Here is a 15,763-nt window from a genome sequence, read left to right on the forward strand (position 1 = left end):
CCATGTGAAAAAAACAAAATCAGCTTTGGAGAATGCGGGCATCGATCCCGCTACCTCTCGCATGCTAAGCGAGCGCTCTACCACTTGAGCTAATCCCCCTGGCATGGTAGACTTGCCTTTACTTTCTTCCCACACCCTGTGGTGGCTTTCACATAAAGTCAGGTGTGACGTTGCATTGTTACATGGCAACTGATTTCTAAAAGTAGATCGCTTTTTTTTTTTTTTTTTTTTAAGTGCGGATACCATTTTGCCATAGTAGAAGATCATCGGAGGAGTTTATAGGGTGACGGGGGGCTTATGAATACATGCACACCTCTTCCAAGCAAACCCTTTGCACATATGTGCAGAACTGAGTGGTAAGGCATGAAAAAAGCCTTAATAATTTGGAGAAGAAAGTTGCGACGCAGCAAATACGCATGCAGAGCCATTGGTCTTTTTGGCTGTGGGGCTGAAAAACACCCGGGCTATAGGAAATGCTGTGACGTGGGGAATTCTTCTTTTTCCATCAGCATGTGATGAGCAGGGATTTGGGCCTTTGGTTTATATTTTTGATCAGAAACGCGTTTGTGTTGACAGAAGAGATTTGGCGACTTCTATGAAAATGATCTCATAGCAGAGGATGGTTTCGATCCATCGACCTCTGGGTTATGGGCCCAGCACGCTTCCGCTGCGCCACTCTGCTGCTGGATGCTGCTACCTTGAGGAGAATTGTACTTATCGACTGACTTTTGAAAAGTGACTAGAAGGGAGGGTGTCTATGGGATGGAATCCGACAGCAGGATCTTATTGTCGGCAACTTGAGCTCTACTGAGCACCGGCAATTGTCTCTTTGTTTTTGCTGATTTCTTTTTGTCATATTATGTTCAAAGGTTCCCCTGAGGAACCTGCGCCTGGCCTGGCTGGGAGTTCCCGTGGAAAGGCCAGACATCTGCGTCTCTGTGGCGCAATCGGTTAGCGCGTTCGGCTGTTAACCGAAAGGTTGGTGGTTCAAGCCCACCCAGGGACGTGGGCCACTTTTGCTTGAGTAGCATGCTACAGGGGAAGAAGATTCCACGTTGGCTTTCATCTGCTCTTCCAATAAAAAGCCCTGTTGCTTGCTCGCTACCTACCTTTTGAACTCCCTAGATACTACAGAAGAGACCTTTCTAAAAGAGCTCTTTGTCGATAGAGGGAAGGAGCTTAGCCGTGTTTTCCCAGGAACCATGGTCTCTTTTGCTGGCATCGCATGTTATGGGTGGAAAAGATTCCATGTTGGGTTTCAGCTGAGCTGCTCTCCCAACAAGTAAATCTCTGTTGCTCTCTGCCTTTGTTTTGACCTCCTCGGGTACAGCGGAGGAAACCTTTCTAAAAGACCTGTTGTAGATGGACAGAAGGAGCATACCTGGGCTGTGTTGACCAGGAGGATGAACCATCCGATAGAATTCACAAAAAATTCCTTCGAGCCGGAATTGAACCAGCGACCTAAGGATTGCGGATTTACTGCTACAGTCCTCCGCTCTACCAGCTGAGCTATCGAAGGCATGTTTTGCTCATGCTTGAAAGCCTCCTAGTTTTAGCTGTTGGAGCCTTGAGCATGAGGTAAAAAGAAACTCTCTACTACCATGTGAAAAAAACAAAATCAGCTTTGGAGAATGCGGGCATCGATCCCGCTACCTCTCGCATGCTAAGCGAGCGCTCTACCACTTGAGCTAATCCCCCTGGCATGGTAGACTTGCCTTTACTTTCTTCCCACACCCTGTGGTGGCTTTCACATAAAGTCAGGTGTGACGTTGCATTGTTACATGGCAACTGATTTCTAAAAGTAGATTGCTTTTTTTTTTTTTTTTTTTTAAGTGCGGATACCATTTTGCCATAGTAGAAGATCATCGGAGGAGTTTATAGGGTGACGGGGGGCTTATGAATACATGCACACCTCTTCCAAGCAAACCCTTTGCACATATGTGCAGAACTGAGTGGTAAGGCATGAAAAAAGCCTTAATAATTTGGAGAAGAAAGTTGCGACGCAGCAAATACGCATGCAGAGCCATTGGTCTTTTTGGCTGTGGGGCTGAAAAACACCCGGGCTATAGGAAATGCTGTGACGTGGGGAATTCTTCTTTTTCCATCAGCATGTGATGAGCAGGGATTTGGGCCTTTGGTTTATATTTTTGATCAGAAACGCGTTTGTGTTGACAGAAGAGATTTGGCGACTTCTATGAAAATGATCTCATAGCAGAGGATGGTTTCGATCCATCGACCTCTGGGTTATGGGCCCAGCACGCTTCCGCTGCGCCACTCTGCTGCTGGATGCTGCTACCTTGAGGAGAATTGTACTTATCGACTGACTTTTGAAAAGTGACTAGAAGGGAGGGTGTCTATGGGATGGAATCCGACAGCAGGATCTTATTGTCGGCAACTTGAGCTCTACTGAGCACCGGCAATTGTCTCTTTGTTTTTGCTGATTTCTTTTTGTCATATTATGTTCAAAGGTTCCCCTGAGGAACCTGCGCCTGGCCTGGCTGGGAGTTCCCGTGGAAAGGCCAGACATCTGCGTCTCTGTGGCGCAATCGGTTAGCGCGTTCGGCTGTTAACCGAAAGGTTGGTGGTTCAAGCCCACCCAGGGACGTGGGCCACTTTTGCTTGAGTAGCATGCTACGGGGGAAGAAGATTCCACGTTGGCTTTCATCTGCTCTTCCAATAAAAAGCCCTGTTGCTTGCTCGCTACCTACCTTTTGAACTCCCTAGATACTACAGAAGAGACCTTTCTAAAAGAGCTCTTTGTCGATAGAGGGAAGGAGCTTAGCCGTGTTTTCCCAGGAACCATGGTCTCTTTTGCTGGCATCGCATGTTATGGGTGGAAAAGATTCCATGTTGGGTTTCAGCTGAGCTGCTCTCCCAACAAGTAAATCTCTGTTGCTCTCTGCCTTTGTTTTGACCTCCTCGGGTACAACGGAGGAAACCTTTCTAAAAGACCTGTTGTAGATGGACAGAAGGAGCATACCTGGGCTGTGTTGACCAGGAGGATGAACCATCCGATAGAATTCACAAAAAATTCCTTCGAGCCGGAATTGAACCAGCGACCTAAGGATTGCTGATTTACTGCTACAGTCCTCCGCTCTACCAGCTGAGCTATCGAAGGCATGTTTTGCTCATGCTTGAAAGCCTCCTAGTTTTAGCTGTTGGAGCCTTGAGCATGAGGTAAAAAGAAACTCTCTACTACCATGTGAAAAAAACAAAATCAGCTTTGGAGAATGCGGGCATCGATCCCGCTACCTCTCGCATGCTAAGCGAGCGCTCTACCACTTGAGCTAATCCCCCTGGCATGGTAGACTTGCCTTTACTTTCTTCCCACACCCTGTGGTGGCTTTCACATAAAGTCAGGTGTGACGTTGCATTGTTACATGGCAACTGATTTCTAAAAGTAGATCGCTTTTTTTTTTTTTTTTTTTTAAGTGCGGATACCATTTTGCCATAGTAGAAGATCATCGGAGGAGTTTATAGGGTGACGGGGGGCTTATGAATACATGCACACCTCTTCCAAGCAAACCCTTTGCACATATGTGCAGAACTGAGTGGTAAGGCATGAAAAAAGCCTTAATAATTTGGAGAAGAAAGTTGCGACGCAGCAAATACGCATGCAGAGCCATTGGTCTTTTTGGCTGTGGGGCTGAAAAACACCCGGGCTATAGGAAATGCTGTGACGTGGGGAATTCTTCTTTTTCCATCAGCATGTGATGAGCAGGGATTTGGGCCTTTGGTTTATATTTTTGATCAGAAACGCGTTTGTGTTGACAGAAGAGATTTGGCGACTTCTATGAAAATGATCTCATAGCAGAGGATGGTTTCGATCCATCGACCTCTGGGTTATGGGCCCAGCACGCTTCCGCTGCGCCACTCTGCTGCTGGATGCTGCTACCTTGAGGAGAATTGTACTTATCGACTGACTTTTGAAAAGTGACTAGAAGGGAGGGTGTCTATGGGATGGAATCCGACAGCAGGATCTTATTGTCGGCAACTTGAGCTCTACTGAGCACCGGCAATTGTCTCTTTGTTTTTGCTGATTTCTTTTTGTCATATTATGTTCAAAGGTTCCCCTGAGGAACCTGCGCCTGGCCTGGCTGGGAGTTCCCGTGGAAAGGCCAGACATCCGCGTCTCTGTGGCGCAATTGGTTAGCGCGTTCGGCTGTTAACCGAAAGGTTGGTGGTTCAAGCCCACCCAGGGACGTGGGCCACTTTTGCTTGAGTAGCATGCTACGGGGGAAGAAGATTCCACGTTGGCTTTCATCTGCTCTTCCAATAAAAAGCCCTGTTGCTTGCTCGCTACCTACCTTTTGAACTCCCTAGATACTACAGAAGAGACCTTTCTAAAAGAGCTCTTTGTCGATAGAGGGAAGGAGCTTAGCCGTGTTTTCCCAGGAACCATGGTCTCTTTTGCTGGCATCGCATGTTATGGGTGGAAAAGATTCCATGTTGGGTTTCAGCTGAGCTGCTCTCCCAACAAGTAAATCTCTGTTGCTCTCTGCCTTTGTTTTGACCTCCTCGGGTACAACGGAGGAAACCTTTCTAAAAGACCTGTTGTAGATGGACAGAAGGAGCATACCTGGGCTGTGTTGACCAGGAGGATGAACCATCCGATAGAATTCACAAAAAATTCCTTCGAGCCGGAATTGAACCAGCGACCTAAGGATTGCTGATTTACTGCTACAGTCCTCCGCTCTACCAGCTGAGCTATCGAAGGCATGTTTTGCTCATGCTTGAAAGCCTCCTAGTTTTAGCTGTTGGAGCCTTGAGCATGAGGTAAAAAGAAACTCTCTACTACCATGTGAAAAAAACAAAATCAGCTTTGGAGAATGCGGGCATCGATCCCGCTACCTCTCGCATGCTAAGCGAGCGCTCTACCACTTGAGCTAATCCCCCTGGCATGGTAGACTTGCCTTTACTTTCTTCCCACACCCTGTGGTGGCTTTCACATAAAGTCAGGTGTGACGTTGCATTGTTACATGGCAACTGATTTCTAAAAGTAGATCGCTTTTTTTTTTTTTTTTTTTTAAGTGCGGATACCATTTTGCCATAGTAGAAGATCATCGGAGGAGTTTATAGGGTGACGGGGGGCTTATGAATACATGCACACCTCTTCCAAGCAAACCCTTTGCACATATGTGCAGAACTGAGTGGTAAGGCATGAAAAAAGCCTTAATAATTTGGAGAAGAAAGTTGCGACGCAGCAAATACGCATGCAGAGCCATTGGTCTTTTTGGCTGTGGGGCTGAAAAACACCCGGGCTATAGGAAATGCTGTGACGTGGGGAATTCTTCTTTTTCCATCAGCATGTGATGAGCAGGGATTTGGGCCTTTGGTTTATATTTTTGATCAGAAACGCGTTTGTGTTGACAGAAGAGATTTGGCGACTTCTATGAAAATGATCTCATAGCAGAGGATGGTTTCGATCCATCGACCTCTGGGTTATGGGCCCAGCACGCTTCCGCTGCGCCACTCTGCTGCTGGATGCTGCTACCTTGAGGAGAATTGTACTTATCGACTGACTTTTGAAAAGTGACTAGAAGGGAGGGTGTCTATGGGATGGAATCCGACAGCAGGATCTTATTGTCGGCAACTTGAGCTCTACTGAGCACCGGCAATTGTCTCTTTGTTTTTGCTGATTTCTTTTTGTCATATTATGTTCAAAGGTTCCCCTGAGGAACCTGCGCCTGGCCTGGCTGGGAGTTCCCGTGGAAAGGCCAGACATCTGCGTCTCTGTGGCGCAATCGGTTAGCGCGTTCGGCTGTTAACCGAAAGGTTGGTGGTTCAAGCCCACCCAGGGACGTGGGCCACTTTTGCTTGAGTAGCATGCTACAGGGGAAGAAGATTCCACGTTGGCTTTCATCTGCTCTTCCAATAAAAAGCCCTGTTGCTTGCTCGCTACCTACCTTTTGAACTCCCTAGATACTACAGAAGAGACCTTTCTAAAAGAGCTCTTTGTCGATAGAGGGAAGGAGCTTAGCCGTGTTTTCCCAGGAACCATGGTCTCTTTTGCTGGCATCGCATGTTATGGGTGGAAAAGATTCCATGTTGGGTTTCAGCTGAGCTGCTCTCCCAACAAGTAAATCTCTGTTGCTCTCTGCCTTTGTTTTGACCTCCTCGGGTACAGCGGAGGAAACCTTTCTAAAAGACCTGTTGTAGATGGACAGAAGGAGCATACCTGGGCTGTGTTGACCAGGAGGATGAACCATCCGATAGAATTCACAAAAAATTCCTTCGAGCCGGAATTGAACCAGCGACCTAAGGATTGCGGATTTACTGCTACAGTCCTCCGCTCTACCAGCTGAGCTATCGAAGGCATGTTTTGCTCATGCTTGAAAGCCTCCTAGTTTTAGCTGTTGGAGCCTTGAGCATGAGGTAAAAAGAAACTCTCTACTACCATGTGAAAAAAACAAAATCAGCTTTGGAGAATGCGGGCATCGATCCCGCTACCTCTCGCATGCTAAGCGAGCGCTCTACCACTTGAGCTAATCCCCCTGGCATGGTAGACTTGCCTTTACTTTCTTCCCACACCCTGTGGTGGCTTTCACATAAAGTCAGGTGTGACGTTGCATTGTTACATGGCAACTGATTTCTAAAAGTAGATCGCTTTTTTTTTTTTTTTTTTTTAAGTGCGGATACCATTTTGCCATAGTAGAAGATCATCGGAGGAGTTTATAGGGTGACGGGGGGCTTATGAATACATGCACACCTCTTCCAAGCAAACCCTTTGCACATATGTGCAGAACTGAGTGGTAAGGCATGAAAAAAGCCTTAATAATTTGGAGAAGAAAGTTGCGACGCAGCAAATACGCATGCAGAGCCATTGGTCTTTTTGGCTGTGGGGCTGAAAAACCCCCGGGCTATAGGAAATGCTGTGACGTGGGGAATTCTTCTTTTTCCATCAGCATGTGATGAGCAGGGATTTGGGCCTTTGGTTTATATTTTTGATCAGAAACGCGTTTGTGTTGACAGAAGAGATTTGGCGACTTCTATGAAAATGATCTCATAGCAGAGGATGGTTTCGATCCATCGACCTCTGGGTTATGGGCCCAGCACGCTTCCGCTGCGCCACTCTGCTGCTGGATGCTGCTACCTTGAGGAGAATTGTACTTATCGACTGACTTTTGAAAAGTGACTAGAAGGGAGGGTGTCTATGGGATGGAATCCGACAGCAGGATCTTATTGTCGGCAACTTGAGCTCTACTGAGCACCGGCAATTGTCTCTTTGTTTTTGCTGATTTCTTTTTGTCATATTATGTTCAAAGGTTCCCCTGAGGAACCTGCGCCTGGCCTGGCTGGGAGTTCCCGTGGAAAGGCCAGACATCTGCGTCTCTGTGGCGCAATCGGTTAGCGCGTTCGGCTGTTAACCGAAAGGTTGGTGGTTCAAGCCCACCCAGGGACGTGGGCCACTTTTGCTTGAGTAGCATGCTACGGGGGAAGAAGATTCCACGTTGGCTTTCATCTGCTCTTCCAATAAAAAGCCCTGTTGCTTGCTCGCTACCTACCTTTTGAACTCCCTAGATACTACAGAAGAGACCTTTCTAAAAGAGCTCTTTGTCGATAGAGGGAAGGAGCTTAGCCGTGTTTTCCCAGGAACCATGGTCTCTTTTGCTGGCATCGCATGTTATGGGTGGAAAAGATTCCATGTTGGGTTTCAGCTGAGCTGCTCTCCCAACAAGTAAATCTCTGTTGCTCTCTGCCTTTGTTTTGACCTCCTCGGGTACAACGGAGGAAACCTTTCTAAAAGACCTGTTGTAGATGGACAGAAGGAGCATACCTGGGCTGTGTTGACCAGGAGGATGAACCATCCGATAGAATTCACAAAAAATTCCTTCGAGCCGGAATTGAACCAGCGACCTAAGGATTGCTGATTTACTGCTACAGTCCTCCGCTCTACCAGCTGAGCTATCGAAGGCATGTTTTGCTCATGCTTGAAAGCCTCCTAGTTTTAGCTGTTGGAGCCTTGAGCATGAGGTAAAAAGAAACTCTCTACTACCATGTGAAAAAAACAAAATCAGCTTTGGAGAATGCGGGCATCGATCCCGCTACCTCTCGCATGCTAAGCGAGCGCTCTACCACTTGAGCTAATCCCCCTGGCATGGTAGACTTGCCTTTACTTTCTTCCCACACCCTGTGGTGGCTTTCACATAAAGTCAGGTGTGACGTTGCATTGTTACATGGCAACTGATTTCTAAAAGTAGATCGCTTTTTTTTTTTTTTTTTTTTAAGTGCGGATACCATTTTGCCATAGTAGAAGATCATCGGAGGAGTTTATAGGGTGACGGGGGGCTTATGAATACATGCACACCTCTTCCAAGCAAACCCTTTGCACATATGTGCAGAACTGAGTGGTAAGGCATGAAAAAAGCCTTAATAATTTGGAGAAGAAAGTTGCGACGCAGCAAATACGCATGCAGAGCCATTGGTCTTTTTGGCTGTGGGGCTGAAAAACACCCGGGCTATAGGAAATGCTGTGACGTGGGGAATTCTTCTTTTTCCATCAGCATGTGATGAGCAGGGATTTGGGCCTTTGGTTTATATTTTTGATCAGAAACGCGTTTGTGTTGACAGAAGAGATTTGGCGACTTCTATGAAAATGATCTCATAGCAGAGGATGGTTTCGATCCATCGACCTCTGGGTTATGGGCCCAGCACGCTTCCGCTGCGCCACTCTGCTGCTGGATGCTGCTACCTTGAGGAGAATTGTACTTATCGACTGACTTTTGAAAAGTGACTAGAAGGGAGGGTGTCTATGGGATGGAATCCGACAGCAGGATCTTATTGTCGGCAACTTGAGCTCTACTGAGCACCGGCAATTGTCTCTTTGTTTTTGCTGATTTCTTTTTGTCATATTATGTTCAAAGGTTCCCCTGAGGAACCTGCGCCTGGCCTGGCTGGGAGTTCCCGTGGAAAGGCCAGACATCTGCGTCTCTGTGGCGCAATCGGTTAGCGCGTTCGGCTGTTAACCGAAAGGTTGGTGGTTCAAGCCCACCCAGGGACGTGGGCCACTTTTGCTTGAGTAGCATGCTACGGGGGAAGAAGATTCCACGTTGGCTTTCATCTGCTCTTCCAATAAAAAGCCCTGTTGCTTGCTCGCTACCTACCTTTTGAACTCCCTAGATACTACAGAAGAGACCTTTCTAAAAGAGCTCTTTGTCGATAGAGGGAAGGAGCTTAGCCGTGTTTTCCCAGGAACCATGGTCTCTTTTGCTGGCATCGCATGTTATGGGTGGAAAAGATTCCATGTTGGGTTTCAGCTGAGCTGCTCTCCCAACAAGTAAATCTCTGTTGCTCTCTGCCTTTGTTTTGACCTCCTCGGGTACAACGGAGGAAACCTTTCTAAAAGACCTGTTGTAGATGGACAGAAGGAGCATACCTGGGCTGTGTTGACCAGGAGGATGAACCATCCGATAGAATTCACAAAAAATTCCTTCGAGCCAGAATTGAACCAGCGACCTAAGGATTGCTGATTTACTGCTACAGTCCTCCGCTCTACCAGCTGAGCTATCGAAGGCATGTTTTGCTCATGCTTGAAAGCCTCCTAGTTTTAGCTGTTGGAGCCTTGAGCATGAGGTAAAAAGAAACTCTCTACTACCATGTGAAAAAAACAAAATCAGCTTTGGAGAATGCGGGCATCGATCCCGCTACCTCTCGCATGCTAAGCGAGCGCTCTACCACTTGAGCTAATCCCCCTGGCATGGTAGACTTGCCTTTACTTTCTTCCCACACCCTGTGGTGGCTTTCACATAAAGTCAGGTGTGACGTTGCATTGTTACATGGCAACTGATTTCTAAAAGTAGATCGCTTTTTTTTTTTTTTTTTAAGTGCGGATACCATTTTGCCATAGTAGAAGATCATCGGAGGAGTTTATAGGGTGACGGGGGGCTTATGAATACATGCACACCTCTTCCAAGCAAACCCTTTGCACATATGTGCAGAACTGAGTGGTAAGGCATGAAAAAAGCCTTAATAATTTGGAGAAGAAAGTTGCGACGCAGCAAATACGCATGCAGAGCCATTGGTCTTTTTGGCTGTGGGGCTGAAAAACACCCGGGCTATAGGAAATGCTGTGACGTGGGGAATTCTTCTTTTTCCATCAGCATGTGATGAGCAGGGATTTGGGCCTTTGGTTTATATTTTTGATCAGAAACGCGTTTGTGTTGACAGAAGAGATTTGGCGACTTCTATGAAAATGATCTCATAGCAGAGGATGGTTTCGATCCATCGACCTCTGGGTTATGGGCCCAGCACGCTTCCGCTGCGCCACTCTGCTGCTGGATGCTGCTACCTTGAGGAGAATTGTACTTATCGACTGACTTTTGAAAAGTGACTAGAAGGGAGGGTGTCTATGGGATGGAATCCGACAGCAGGATCTTATTGTCGGCAACTTGAGCTCTACTGAGCACCGGCAATTGTCTCTTTGTTTTTGCTGATTTCTTTTTGTCATATTATGTTCAAAGGTTCCCCTGAGGAACCTGCGCCTGGCCTGGCTGGGAGTTCCCGTGGAAAGGCCAGACATCTGCGTCTCTGTGGCGCAATCGGTTAGCGCGTTCGGCTGTTAACCGAAAGGTTGGTGGTTCAAGCCCACCCAGGGACGTGGGCCACTTTTGCTTGAGTAGCATGCTACGGGGGAAGAAGATTCCACGTTGGCTTTCATCTGCTCTTCCAATAAAAAGCCCTGTTGCTTGCTCGCTACCTACCTTTTGAACTCCCTAGATACTACAGAAGAGACCTTTCTAAAAGAGCTCTTTGTCGATAGAGGGAAGGAGCTTAGCCGTGTTTTCCCAGGAACCATGGTCTCTTTTGCTGGCATCGCATGTTATGGGTGGAAAAGATTCCATGTTGGGTTTCAGCTGAGCTGCTCTCCCAACAAGTAAATCTCTGTTGCTCTCTGCCTTTGTTTTGACCTCCTCGGGTACAACGGAGGAAACCTTTCTAAAAGACCTGTTGTAGATGGACAGAAGGAGCATACCTGGGCTGTGTTGACCAGGAGGATGAACCATCCGATAGAATTCACAAAAAATTCCTTCGAGCCAGAATTGAACCAGCGACCTAAGGATTGCTGATTTACTGCTACAGTCCTCCGCTCTACCAGCTGAGCTATCGAAGGCATGTTTTGCTCATGCTTGAAAGCCTCCTAGTTTTAGCTGTTGGAGCCTTGAGCATGAGGTAAAAAGAAACTCTCTACTACCATGTGAAAAAAACAAAATCAGCTTTGGAGAATGCGGGCATCGATCCCGCTACCTCTCGCATGCTAAGCGAGCGCTCTACCACTTGAGCTAATCCCCCTGGCATGGTAGACTTGCCTTTACTTTCTTCCCACACCCTGTGGTGGCTTTCACATAAAGTCAGGTGTGACGTTGCATTGTTACATGGCAACTGATTTCTAAAAGTAGATCGCTTTTTTTTTTTTTTTTTAAGTGCGGATACCATTTTGCCATAGTAGAAGATCATCGGAGGAGTTTATAGGGTGACGGGGGGCTTATGAATACATGCACACCTCTTCCAAGCAAACCCTTTGCACATATGTGCAGAACTGAGTGGTAAGGCATGAAAAAAGCCTTAATAATTTGGAGAAGAAAGTTGCGACGCAGCAAATACGCATGCAGAGCCATTGGTCTTTTTGGCTGTGGGGCTGAAAAACACCCGGGCTATAGGAAATGCTGTGACGTGGGGAATTCTTCTTTTTCCATCAGCATGTGATGAGCAGGGATTTGGGCCTTTGGTTTATATTTTTGATCAGAAACGCGTTTGTGTTGACAGAAGAGATTTGGCGACTTCTATGAAAATGATCTCATAGCAGAGGATGGTTTCGATCCATCGACCTCTGGGTTATGGGCCCAGCACGCTTCCGCTGCGCCACTCTGCTGCTGGATGCTGCTACCTTGAGGAGAATTGTACTTATCGACTGACTTTTGAAAAGTGACTAGAAGGGAGGGTGTCTATGGGATGGAATCCGACAGCAGGATCTTATTGTCGGCAACTTGAGCTCTACTGAGCACCGGCAATTGTCTCTTTGTTTTTGCTGATTTCTTTTTGTCATATTATGTTCAAAGGTTCCCCTGAGGAACCTGCGCCTGGCCTGGCTTGGAGTTCCCGTGGAAAGGCCAGACATCTGCGTCTCTGTGGCGCAATCGGTTAGCGCGTTCGGCTGTTAACCGAAAGGTTGGTGGTTCAAGCCCACCCAGGGAAGTGGGCCACTTTTGCTTGAGTAGCATGCTACGGGGGAAGAAGATTCCACGTTGGCTTTCATCTGCTCTTCCAATAAAAAGCCCTGTTGCTTGCTCGCTACCTACCTTTTGAACTCCCTAGATACTACAGAAGAGACCTTTCTAAAAGAGCTCTTTGTCGATAGAGGGAAGGAGCTTAGCCGTGTTTTCCCAGGAACCATGGTCTCTTTTGCTGGCATCGCATGTTATGGGTGGAAAAGATTCCATGTTGGGTTTCAGCTGAGCTGCTCTCCCAACAAGTAAATCTCTGTTGCTCTCTGCCTTTGTTTTGACCTCCTCGGGTACAACGGAGGAAACCTTTCTAAAAGACCTGTTGTAGATGGACAGAAGGAGCATACCTGGGCTGTGTTGACCAGGAGGATGAACCATCCGATAGAATTCACAAAAAATTCCTTCGAGCCAGAATTGAACCAGCGACCTAAGGATTGCTGATTTACTGCTACAGTCCTCCGCTCTACCAGCTGAGCTATCGAAGGCATGTTTTGCTCATGCTTGAAAGCCTCCTAGTTTTAGCTGTTGGAGCCTTGAGCATGAGGTAAAAAGAAACTCTCTACTACCATGTGAAAAAAACAAAATCAGCTTTGGAGAATGCGGGCATCGATCCCGCTACCTCTCGCATGCTAAGCGAGCGCTCTACCACTTGAGCTAATCCCCCTGGCATGGTAGACTTGCCTTTACTTTCTTCCCACACCCTGTGGTGGCTTTCACATAAAGTCAGGTGTGACGTTGCATTGTTACATGGCAACTGATTTCTAAAAGTAGATCGCTTTTTTTTTTTTTTTTTAAGTGCGGATACCATTTTGCCATAGTAGAAGATCATCGGAGGAGTTTATAGGGTGACGGGGGGCTTATGAATACATGCACACCTCTTCCAAGCAAACCCTTTGCACATATGTGCAGAACTGAGTGGTAAGGCATGAAAAAAGCCTTAATAATTTGGAGAAGAAAGTTGCGACGCAGCAAATACGCATGCAGAGCCATTGGTCTTTTTGGCTGTGGGGCTGAAAAACACCCGGGCTATAGGAAATGCTGTGACGTGGGGAATTCTTCTTTTTCCATCAGCATGTGATGAGCAGGGATTTGGGCCTTTGGTTTATATTTTTGATCAGAAACGCGTTTGTGTTGACAGAAGAGATTTGGCGACTTCTATGAAAATGATCTCATAGCAGAGGATGGTTTCGATCCATCGACCTCTGGGTTATGGGCCCAGCACGCTTCCGCTGCGCCACTCTGCTGCTGGATGCTGCTACCTTGAGGAGAATTGTACTTATCGACTGACTTTTGAAAAGTGACTAGAAGGGAGGGTGTCTATGGGATGGAATCCGACAGCAGGATCTTATTGTCGGCAACTTGAGCTCTACTGAGCACCGGCAATTGTCTCTTTGTTTTTGCTGATTTCTTTTTGTCATATTATGTTCAAAGGTTCCCCTGAGGAACCTGCGCCTGGCCTGGCTGGGAGTTCCCGTGGAAAGGCCAGACATCTGCGTCTCTGTGGCGCAATCGGTTAGCGCGTTCGGCTGTTAACCGAAAGGTTGGTGGTTCAAGCCCACCCAGGGACGTGGGCCACTTTTGCTTGAGTAGCATGCTACGGGGGAAGAAGATTCCACGTTGGCTTTCATCTGCTCTTCCAATAAAAAGCCCTGTTGCTTGCTCGCTACCTACCTTTTGAACTCCCTAGATACTACAGAAGAGACCTTTCTAAAAGAGCTCTTTGTCGATAGAGGGAAGGAGCTTAGCCGTGTTTTCCCAGGAACCATGGTCTCTTTTGCTGGCATCGCATGTTATGGGTGGAAAAGATTCCATGTTGGGTTTCAGCTGAGCTGCTCTCCCAACAAGTAAATCTCTGTTGCTCTCTGCCTTTGTTTTGACCTCCTCGGGTACAACGGAGGAAACCTTTCTAAAAGACCTGTTGTAGATGGACAGAAGGAGCATACCTGGGCTGTGTTGACCAGGAGGATGAACCATCCGATAGAATTCACAAAAAATTCCTTCGAGCCGGAATTGAACCAGCGACCTAAGGATTGCTGATTTACTGCTACAGTCCTCCGCTCTACCAGCTGAGCTATCGAAGGCATGTTTTGCTCATGCTTGAAAGCCTCCTAGTTTTAGCTGTTGGAGCCTTGAGCATGAGGTAAAAAGAAACTCTCTACTACCATGTGAAAAAAACAAAATCAGCTTTGGAGAATGCGGGCATCGATCCCGCTACCTCTCGCATGCTAAGCGAGCGCTCTACCACTTGAGCTAATCCCCCTGGCATGGTAGACTTGCCTTTACTTTCTTCCCACACCCTGTGGTGGCTTTCACATAAAGTCAGGTGTGACGTTGCATTGTTACATGGCAACTGATTTCTAAAAGTAGATCGCTTTTTTTTTTTTTTTTTAAGTGCGGATACCATTTTGCCATAGTAGAAGATCATCGGAGGAGTTTATAGGGTGACGGGGGGCTTATGAATACATGCACACCTCTTCCAAGCAAACCCTTTGCACATATGTGCAGAACTGAGTGGTAAGGCATGGAAAAAGCCTTAATAATTTGGAGAAGAAAGTTGCGACGCAGCAAATACGCATGCAGAGCCATTGGTCTTTTTGGCTGTGGGGCTGAAAAACACCCGGGCTATAGGAAATGCTGTGACGTGGGGAATTCTTCTTTTTCCATCAGCATGTGATGAGCAGGGATTTGGGCCTTTGGTTTATATTTTTGATCAGAAACGCGTTTGTGTTGACAGAAGAGATTTGGCGACTTCTATGAAAATGATCTCATAGCAGAGGATGGTTTCGATCCATCGACCTCTGGGTTATGGGCCCAGCACGCTTCCGCTGCGCCACTCTGCTGCTGGATGCTGCTACCTTGAGGAGAATTGTACTTATCGACTGACTTTTGAAAAGTGACTAGAAGGGAGGGTGTCTATGGGATGGAATCCGACAGCAGGATCTTATTGTCGGCAACTTGAGCTCCACTGAGCACCGGCAATTGTCTCTTTGTTTTTGCTGATTTCTTTTTGTCATATTATGTTCAAAGGTTCCCCTGAGGAACCTGCGCCTGGCCTGGCTGGGAGTTCCCGTGGAAAGGCCAGACATCTGCGTCTCTGTGGCGCAATCGGTTAGCGCGTTCGGCTGTTAACCGAAAGGTTGGTGGTTCAAGCCCACCCAGGGACGTGGGCCACTTTTGCTTGAGTAGCATGCTACGGGGGAAGAAGATTCCACGTTGGCTTTCATCTGCTCTTCCAATAAAAAGCCCTGTTGCTTGCTCGCTACCTACCTTTTGAACTCCCTAGATACTACAGAAGAGACCTTTCTAAAAGAGCTCTTTGTCGATAGAGGGAAGGAGCTTAGCCGTGTTTTCCCAGGAACCATGGTCTCTTTTGCTGGCATCGCATGTTATGGGTGGAAAAGATTCCATGTTGGGTTTCAGCTGAGCTGCTCTCCCAACAAGTAAATCTCTGTTGCTCTCTGCCTTTGTTTTGACCTCCTCAGGTACAACGGAGGAAACCTTTCTAAAAGACCTGTTGTAGATGGACAGAAGGAGCATACCTG

The 15,763-nt window shown here is 47.1% G+C and overlaps 17 non-coding genes across 17 annotated transcripts; 1 reads left to right on the forward strand and 16 right to left on the reverse strand.

Moving 5' to 3' along the window:
- Positions 1–26: 26 nt before the first annotated feature.
- On the reverse strand, positions 27–99 carry TRNAA-AGC (transfer RNA alanine (anticodon AGC)). The gene has a single exon. It is a non-coding gene; the product is annotated as a tRNA-Ala (tRNA).
- A 1,334-nt stretch (positions 100–1,433) lies between these two features.
- TRNAY-GUA (transfer RNA tyrosine (anticodon GUA)) lies at positions 1,434–1,519 on the reverse strand. The gene is given in 2 exon segments: positions 1,434–1,469; positions 1,483–1,519. It is a non-coding gene; the product is annotated as a tRNA-Tyr (tRNA).
- A 106-nt stretch (positions 1,520–1,625) lies between these two features.
- Positions 1,626–1,698, reverse strand: TRNAA-AGC (transfer RNA alanine (anticodon AGC)). Its single transcript has one exon. It is a non-coding gene; the product is annotated as a tRNA-Ala (tRNA).
- Positions 1,699–3,032: 1,334 nt separating this feature from the next.
- On the reverse strand, positions 3,033–3,118 carry TRNAY-GUA (transfer RNA tyrosine (anticodon GUA)). Its single transcript is given in 2 exon segments — positions 3,033–3,068; positions 3,082–3,118. It is a non-coding gene; the product is annotated as a tRNA-Tyr (tRNA).
- A 106-nt stretch (positions 3,119–3,224) lies between these two features.
- On the reverse strand, positions 3,225–3,297 carry TRNAA-AGC (transfer RNA alanine (anticodon AGC)). The gene has a single exon. It is a non-coding gene; the product is annotated as a tRNA-Ala (tRNA).
- Positions 3,298–4,130: 833 nt separating this feature from the next.
- TRNAN-GUU (transfer RNA asparagine (anticodon GUU)) lies at positions 4,131–4,204 on the forward strand. The gene has a single exon. It is a non-coding gene; the product is annotated as a tRNA-Asn (tRNA).
- A 427-nt stretch (positions 4,205–4,631) lies between these two features.
- TRNAY-GUA (transfer RNA tyrosine (anticodon GUA)) lies at positions 4,632–4,717 on the reverse strand. The gene is given in 2 exon segments: positions 4,632–4,667; positions 4,681–4,717. It is a non-coding gene; the product is annotated as a tRNA-Tyr (tRNA).
- A 106-nt stretch (positions 4,718–4,823) lies between these two features.
- On the reverse strand, positions 4,824–4,896 carry TRNAA-AGC (transfer RNA alanine (anticodon AGC)). The gene has a single exon. It is a non-coding gene; the product is annotated as a tRNA-Ala (tRNA).
- Positions 4,897–6,230: 1,334 nt separating this feature from the next.
- TRNAY-GUA (transfer RNA tyrosine (anticodon GUA)) lies at positions 6,231–6,316 on the reverse strand. Its single transcript is given in 2 exon segments — positions 6,231–6,266; positions 6,280–6,316. It is a non-coding gene; the product is annotated as a tRNA-Tyr (tRNA).
- Positions 6,317–6,422: 106 nt separating this feature from the next.
- TRNAA-AGC (transfer RNA alanine (anticodon AGC)) lies at positions 6,423–6,495 on the reverse strand. Its single transcript has one exon. It is a non-coding gene; the product is annotated as a tRNA-Ala (tRNA).
- A 1,334-nt stretch (positions 6,496–7,829) lies between these two features.
- Positions 7,830–7,915, reverse strand: TRNAY-GUA (transfer RNA tyrosine (anticodon GUA)). Its single transcript is given in 2 exon segments — positions 7,830–7,865; positions 7,879–7,915. It is a non-coding gene; the product is annotated as a tRNA-Tyr (tRNA).
- A 106-nt stretch (positions 7,916–8,021) lies between these two features.
- TRNAA-AGC (transfer RNA alanine (anticodon AGC)) lies at positions 8,022–8,094 on the reverse strand. The gene has a single exon. It is a non-coding gene; the product is annotated as a tRNA-Ala (tRNA).
- A 1,526-nt stretch (positions 8,095–9,620) lies between these two features.
- TRNAA-AGC (transfer RNA alanine (anticodon AGC)) lies at positions 9,621–9,693 on the reverse strand. Its single transcript has one exon. It is a non-coding gene; the product is annotated as a tRNA-Ala (tRNA).
- A 1,523-nt stretch (positions 9,694–11,216) lies between these two features.
- On the reverse strand, positions 11,217–11,289 carry TRNAA-AGC (transfer RNA alanine (anticodon AGC)). Its single transcript has one exon. It is a non-coding gene; the product is annotated as a tRNA-Ala (tRNA).
- A 1,523-nt stretch (positions 11,290–12,812) lies between these two features.
- TRNAA-AGC (transfer RNA alanine (anticodon AGC)) lies at positions 12,813–12,885 on the reverse strand. The gene has a single exon. It is a non-coding gene; the product is annotated as a tRNA-Ala (tRNA).
- Positions 12,886–14,216: 1,331 nt separating this feature from the next.
- On the reverse strand, positions 14,217–14,302 carry TRNAY-GUA (transfer RNA tyrosine (anticodon GUA)). Its single transcript is given in 2 exon segments — positions 14,217–14,252; positions 14,266–14,302. It is a non-coding gene; the product is annotated as a tRNA-Tyr (tRNA).
- Positions 14,303–14,408: 106 nt separating this feature from the next.
- Positions 14,409–14,481, reverse strand: TRNAA-AGC (transfer RNA alanine (anticodon AGC)). Its single transcript has one exon. It is a non-coding gene; the product is annotated as a tRNA-Ala (tRNA).
- Positions 14,482–15,763: the final 1,282 nt, after the last annotated feature.

The sequence above is a fragment of the Anomaloglossus baeobatrachus genome, chromosome 3, assembly GCF_048569485.1.
Source record: "Anomaloglossus baeobatrachus isolate aAnoBae1 chromosome 3, aAnoBae1.hap1, whole genome shotgun sequence".
NCBI lineage: Eukaryota > Metazoa > Chordata > Amphibia > Anura > Aromobatidae > Anomaloglossus > Anomaloglossus baeobatrachus.